This window comes from Plecotus auritus (assembly GCF_963455305.1).
Source record: "Plecotus auritus genome assembly, chromosome: 4".
Taxonomy (NCBI): Eukaryota; Metazoa; Chordata; class Mammalia; order Chiroptera; family Vespertilionidae; genus Plecotus; species Plecotus auritus.
Genome location: NC_137775.1, coordinates 135,500,973 through 135,507,785, shown reverse-complemented (window position 1 = coordinate 135,507,785; position 6,813 = coordinate 135,500,973).

Here is a 6,813-nt window from a genome sequence, read left to right as displayed (position 1 = left end):
GGAGGAGCCGAAGAGGGTGCGCCGGGGGGGAGGGGGAGGCGAGGAGCAGTGACACCCCACCCGCAGCCTCTCCTGTGGGGAAGGCCAGGTGCTACAAAACGAGGAGCGAGGATCCTAAACCCAGGACACCTGGCTTCTAAGCCAGCCCCACCTCCCAGCCTCCTTCCTCTTGGGCTCAATTAAAAAGGAAAAAAAGTTCAGGGGTCGACGCGGTGCGGCTCTGAAGGTGAGGGGCTTTCCTCCGGGCTGTCCTGGCGCCTGATTAGAGGGCGGAGCTGGGACTTGGCCGGGACCCTGCACAGAGGAAAGGACAGAATCAGGGAGCACCGGGAGGGCAGGAGTTGGAGGGGACACGGGGAGCAACATTTCAGATTCGGTTAACATTTCACTAAGCGCCAGGAACTTTTATGAAGTAGCTGACGAGCCCTAGCTGGTTTGGCTCAGTGGACAGAGCCTCCGCCTGCGGACTGAAGGATCCCAGGTTCGATCCTGATCAAGGACACAAGCCCGGGTTCGGGCTCCATCCCCAGCAGGGGGCGTGCAGGAGGCAGCTGATAATGGTTCTCTCTCATCATTGAAGTTTCTATCTTTCCCTCTCTCTTCCTCTCTGAAATTAATAAAAATACATATTTTTATTGATTTTTTACAGAGAGAAAGGGATAGGGATAGAGAGTTAGAAACATCGATGAGAGAGAAACATCGATCAGCTGCCTCCTGCACACTCCCCACTGGGGATGTGCCCGCAACCAAAGTACATGCCCTTGACCAGAATCGAACCTGGGATCCTTCAGTCCGCAGGCCAACGCTCTATCCACTGAGCCAAACCGGTTAGGGCTACATATTTTTTAAAATAAATAAATTAGCTGACGACAGCCCCAGTTTAGGTTGAGAACTGGAATTAAAGAAGCCAAGGGCAATTCTGAAGGCCGCACCTTCAAGTGTGTGGGTGGCCGCTCTCCCACGCGCAGCCCAGGGCTCCTTCCCCACCCACGGACTCTTTCCCCCCAGCTGAGCCTCACTTCCAGCTGCAGGCGTCCAGCCCTGAACTTCTCACCTGTTTCCTATCTCATCTGTGGCTCCTGGTCCTCAGCTCCCCCTGCTCTCTCCCCCCACACCCAAACACCCGTCAATAATGAGGAATTCTCCCTTTTAAAGTCGGGGTCGGCCCACTTCTTTCCGTTCCTACAGCCACTGGCCGAGTGCAAACCAATTTCATCTCTTATCTGACCACAGCAGCAGCCTCATAAGGTGTCTCAACTCTTCTTCCCTCAAATCCAGCCCCTCTGTCTGGGCACCGAGGGATCTTCCTAAAGTGAAAACCTCACCAGTTGTCTGGGCTCCCTCTGCCTGTGGGTTACCAGACTGCCAAGTCCCTCAGGGTCCTAGTCCTGCTCACATTTCAGGCTCCATCTCCTCTACCCCTTCTCTGCTGGCCCCAGACACATCCACTCTGTTCTGTCTTTGCTCTGGGCCTTAGACACTCTCTCCCCTCTGTCCAAAACATGTTTTCTCCTTGGCCTCCTCAACCCCTCCCTGCAGCCCCTGGAATCCCCGTTTGCCTATCTAACCTCTGCTAAAGCTGCAGATTGCACATCCTAGGACACTGCATTCACTCAGATTAGGTTCAGCAGACAATAAGAGAAAACCCCAATAACAGCGGCTAAAGTAGAAAGAAGTTTACTTTTTCTCTCATAAAAAAAGTCTGGCCCTGGCTGGTTTGGCTCAGTGGATGGAACATTGGCCTGCGGACTGAAGGGTCCTGGGTTTAATTCCTGTCAAGGGCACATGCCTGGGTTGTGGGCTCAATCCCCAGTGAGGGGCGTGGAGGAGGCAGCTGATCAATGATTCTCTCATCACTGATGTTTCTATCTCTCTCTCCCTCTCCCTTCCTCTCTGAAATCAATAAAAAAAAAAATTTTTTTTTAAAGTCTGGAGGTGGTCAGTTCAGGACTGAATTGAGAGCTCAGAGGTCTTCTGAGACCCAGGCTCCTTCTCTCTTTCTGCTCATCATCCCTACCATGTACATCCATCTTCAAGATTCCCTCATAGTCACAATATGGCCACTGTAGTTCCAGCCATCACAACTGGTACCAAATTGCAGGAAGTAGGAAGGACGAAAGGGCTCCTTTAGAGAGCTTTTCTGGAAATCCAGTGACTTCCTCTTATCGCTCACTGACCACTTTTTTTTTAATTTAATAAATCTTTATTGTTCAGATTATTACAATTGTTTCGCCTTTTTCCCCCCATAGCTCCCCTCCACCCAGTTACCACCCTTACCTCCCCCCCACTGTCCTCATCCATAGGTGTATGATTTTTGTCCAGTCTCTTCCTGCACCCCCCATATCTCTTTCCCCTGAGAATTATCAGTCCACTCCCTTTCTATGCCCCTGATTCTATTATATTCACCAGTTTATTCTGTTCATCAGATTTTTAATTCACTTGATTTTTAGGTTCACTTGTTGATAGATATGTATTTGTTGTTCATAATTTTTATCTTTACTTTTTCCTTCTTCTTCCTCTTCTTTAAGAATACCTTTCAGCATTTCATATAATACTGGTTTGGTGGTGATGAACTCCTTTAGCTTTTTCTTATCTGCGAAGCTCTTTATCTGACCTTCCATTCTGAATGATAACTTTGCTGGGTAGAGTAATCTTGGTTGTAGGTTCTTGCTATTCATCACTTTGAATATTTCTTGCCACTCCCATCTGGCCTGCATAGTTTCTGTTGAGAAATCAGCTGACAATCATATGGGTGCTCCCTTGTAGGTAATTAACTGTTTTTCCTCTTGCTGCTTTTAATATTCTCTCTTTGTCTTTTGCTCTTGGCATTTTAATTATGATGTGTCTTGGTGTGGTCCTCTTTGGATTCCTTTTGTTTGGGGTTCTGTGCGCTTTCTGGACTTGTAAGTCTATTTCTTTCACCAGGTGGAGGAAGTTTTCAGTCATTATTTCTTCAAACAAGTTTTCAGTATCTTGCTCTCTCTCTTCTTCTGGCACCCCCATAATTCTGATGTTGGTATGCTTGAAGTTGTCCCAGAGGCTTCTTACACTATCTTCAACTTTTTGGATTCTTTTTTCTTTTTGCTTTTCCAGTTGAGTGTTTTTTGCTTCTTTGTATTTCAGATCTTTGACTTGATTCTTGTGTTCCTCTAGTCTGCTGTTGGGTCTCTGTATAATATTTTTTATTTCAGTCAGTGTATGTTTAATTTCTAGTTGGTCCTTTTTGATATCCTCGAGGGTCTCGCTAAATTTATCGGCCTTTTCTAGGATATTCTTGAAAAGCCTTATAACCGTGGTTTTGAATTCTATATCCAGTCGTTTGTTTTCCTCCATTTCTTTCATTTGTGATCTGTTTCTTTGTCTCCGCATTTTCAATGCTTCCCTGAGTTGGTAGGGTAGCTTTGTGTGCTAGGTTTCCTATATGGCCCAGTGGGTCAGCCTCCCCAGTTAACCTGAGGTGGACACTCTTGGTGCACCCCTTTGTGGACTGTGTGTACAGCCTTGTTGTAGTTAAGTCTTGATTGTTGTTGGTATCACTGGGAGGAATTGACCTCCAGGCCAGTTGGCTGTGAGGATCAGCTGTGTCTATGCTGGGAGAAGTTCGGTGCTGGAGACAGCCTTATAGGATCAGACTTGCAAAATTGCAAAAGCCTCTGTGCTCAGCTTGGATGGGGCAGAGTCTCCGGGCGGAGCAGACAGTCTTGGCTTCCCGTCAGCCCTGCCCTTGCGCACACACCTCCAGACCTCTGCCTTCCATGGCTCCCCTGAGTTTCCACCTGACAGTCCAGATTCCCCCCATAGGAGCGTTGGTCCCCAGGGGCTTGCACGGAACTGGGGTTCAGTGCAGTCGGAACTAGGGTTCAGTGCAGTCAGGAGCTTCCGTCTCCCTTCCGCTGGGGAAAGCCTGTGGCAACCTCCACATTCAGTCTTCTCTGCGATTACTCGCACACACGCGCCTCCAGACCCCTGCCTGCCGCAGCTCCCCCAAGTGTCCGAGTCTCTGTGTGCCTTTCTCTCTACCTGACAGTTCAGACTCCCCCTGTATGAGCCTGGGTCCATGGGGTTTCACCCGGAACTGGGGTTCAGTGCAGTCGGAACTGGGGTTCAGTGCAGTCGGAACTGGGGTTCAGTGCAGTCGGGGGCTTCCTTCCCCCTCCCGCCAGAGAAAGTCAGCCAGGCACTCAGTCGCCCTTCCTCTCTGCGCACGTGTCTCCATACCTCAGCCCTTTGCCGCTCCTCTGATTCTCCGTGAGCTTTTTTCTTTCCTTCTAGTTGTAGAATTTCCACTCAGCCAGCTTTCCTGTGGTTCTGGATGGTGTCCGTTCTGTCTTTTAGTTGTAGTTTTGAAATTGTTGTGCGAGGCAGCAGTTTAGGTGCTTACCTATGCCGCCATCTTGGTTTCTCCTCACTGACCACTTCTATCTGCCAGGAAGTCTGGGGAGTGTAGTGGTGTTTATCGAGAGTCATTGCCCCCAGAGAGAAACCAAGATGGCGGCATAGGTAAGCACCTAAACTGCTGCCTCGCACAACAATTTCAAAACTACAACTAAAAGACAGAACGTCTATCACCCAGAACCACGGGAAAACTGGCTGAGTGGAAGTTCTACAACTAGAAGGAAAGAGCAAACAGCATTGAGGGGTGCACAAGCGCTGAAAAGCTGAGGTACAGAGACGCGCGAATCGGGCTGGTGGCGGGTGACTAAAAGCGCTGCTGTTTTCAAGCCGAAGGGAGATAAGCTCCCGATTACTCCGAACTCGTTTCTGGGGAGACGCGGGGAACCCAAACTCCTACGGGGAGAAGCTGGACTGTCTGCCGTGGGGTCGGAAAGTGTGGGAGGCTTGCTTGCAGGGCTGCGCGCAGGAACAATTGTTTATTGTGCTGGGGCACGGGAGGCGGGGACACGGTCAGAGACGCAGAGCCACAGAGCCGGCTTACTGGCAGCCATCGCTGTTTGCCACGCCCTAGCCTAGTCACGCCCTGAGACCCCACCCTGCACAATCTACGAACCCACCCAAGCTCCAAGCAGCGGCTTTAGCATATGAATGGCCTGCCCTATCACAGCTTAACCTAGCAAACCTGCAGCCCGCTTCAGACAGCTCCAAAACCTCCAAACCCCAAGCAAAGAGGAGAAAACTGTAGTTCTCGCTGTAGCTCCTGCTGGGTGGCCTCAGACAGTAGCTGACCTGCACCCCATTGGAGATCCAGAAGCCAGTGTACCTAGTGGTCAGTGTGAGACACCAGATTTCAACTCCTCACATCCATAAGTGATACATTCAAGAGGCAGACTCAGTGAGCACCAAAGCCTCACTGAAACAAGTCCTGCACCATAAGCGTGTCTCCAGCGCAGCAGTTCTTCCATTATAGACACAGCGGGTCCTCACAGCCAATTGGCCTGGAGGTCAATTCCTCCCAGTGTACCAACAGCAATCAAGGCTTAACTACACCAAGACTTTGCACTCAGCCCACAAAGGGGTGTACCAAAGGCGTCCACCTCAGGTGATTGGGGAGGCTGAGCTACTGGCCCCTATAGGTCACCTACCACACAAAGCCACTCCATCAACAGAAGGAAGCAGCAAAATGCGGAGACAAAGAAACATGTCACGAATGAGAGAAATGGAGGAAAGCAAACTAATGGACGACATAGAGTTCAGAACCACATTTATAAGGTTACTCAAGAATCTTCTAAAAACCGCCGAGAAACTTGATGAGACCTCCGAGGAGCTTAGTGAGACCTTCAAGGACCTTAATGAGAATGCCAAAAAAATGGAAAAGGACCAGTCAGAAATTAAGCATACACTGTCTGAAATAAAGAATATACAGAAACTCAACTGTAGATCAACGTACCCCAAGAATCAAACCAAAGATCTGAAATATGAGGAAACAAAAAACACCCAACCAGAAAAACAAAAAGAAAAAATCCAAAAATATGAAGATAGTGTAAGGAGCCTCTGGGACAACTTTAAGCGTACCAACATCCGAATTTTTGGGGTGCCAGAAGAAGAGAAAGAGCAAAATATTGAAAACCTATTAGAAGAAATAATGACAGAAAACTTTCCCTACCTGGTGAAAGAAATAGACTTACAAGTTCAGGAAGCACACAGAACCCCATACAAAAGGAATCCAAAGAGGACCACACCAAGACACATCATAATTAAAATGCCAAGGGCAAAAGACAAAGAGAGAATCTTGAAAGCAGCAAGAGAAAAACGGTTAATTACCTACAAGGGAGCACCCATACGACTGTCAGCTGATTTCTCGGCAGAAACTATGCAGGCCAGAAGGGAGTGGCAATAAATATTCAAAGTGATGAACAGCAAGAACCTACATCCAAGATTACTCTACCCAGCAAAGCTATCATTCAGAATTGAAGGTCAGATAAAGAGCTTCACAGATAAGAAAAAGCTAAAGGAGTTCATTACCACCAAACCAGGATTACATGAAATGCTGAAGGGTATTCTTTAAGAAGAGGAAAAAGAAGAAAAAAGTAAAGATAAAAATTATGAACAACAAAATGACATCAAATACATACCTACCAACAAGTGAATCTAAAAATCAAGTGAATAAAAAATCTGAAGAAAAAAAAAAAAAGAGTCATTGCCCCAAAATGCAGGAAATCTGTTAAGCAAGAAGGAGAGAAGGGATTCCATGCTCAACCAACAGTTTCTACATCAAAAGTTTTCTGTGACTCAAGACTGTGTCTGGCACCTCTCCTTTGGGTTCCTAGGACACCCTCTCCCTTTCTGACCATGGCCCAGACCACACCCTATTGTCACTGCTCATCTCCCCAGCCAGATGGTCAGCTGCGTGGGGGC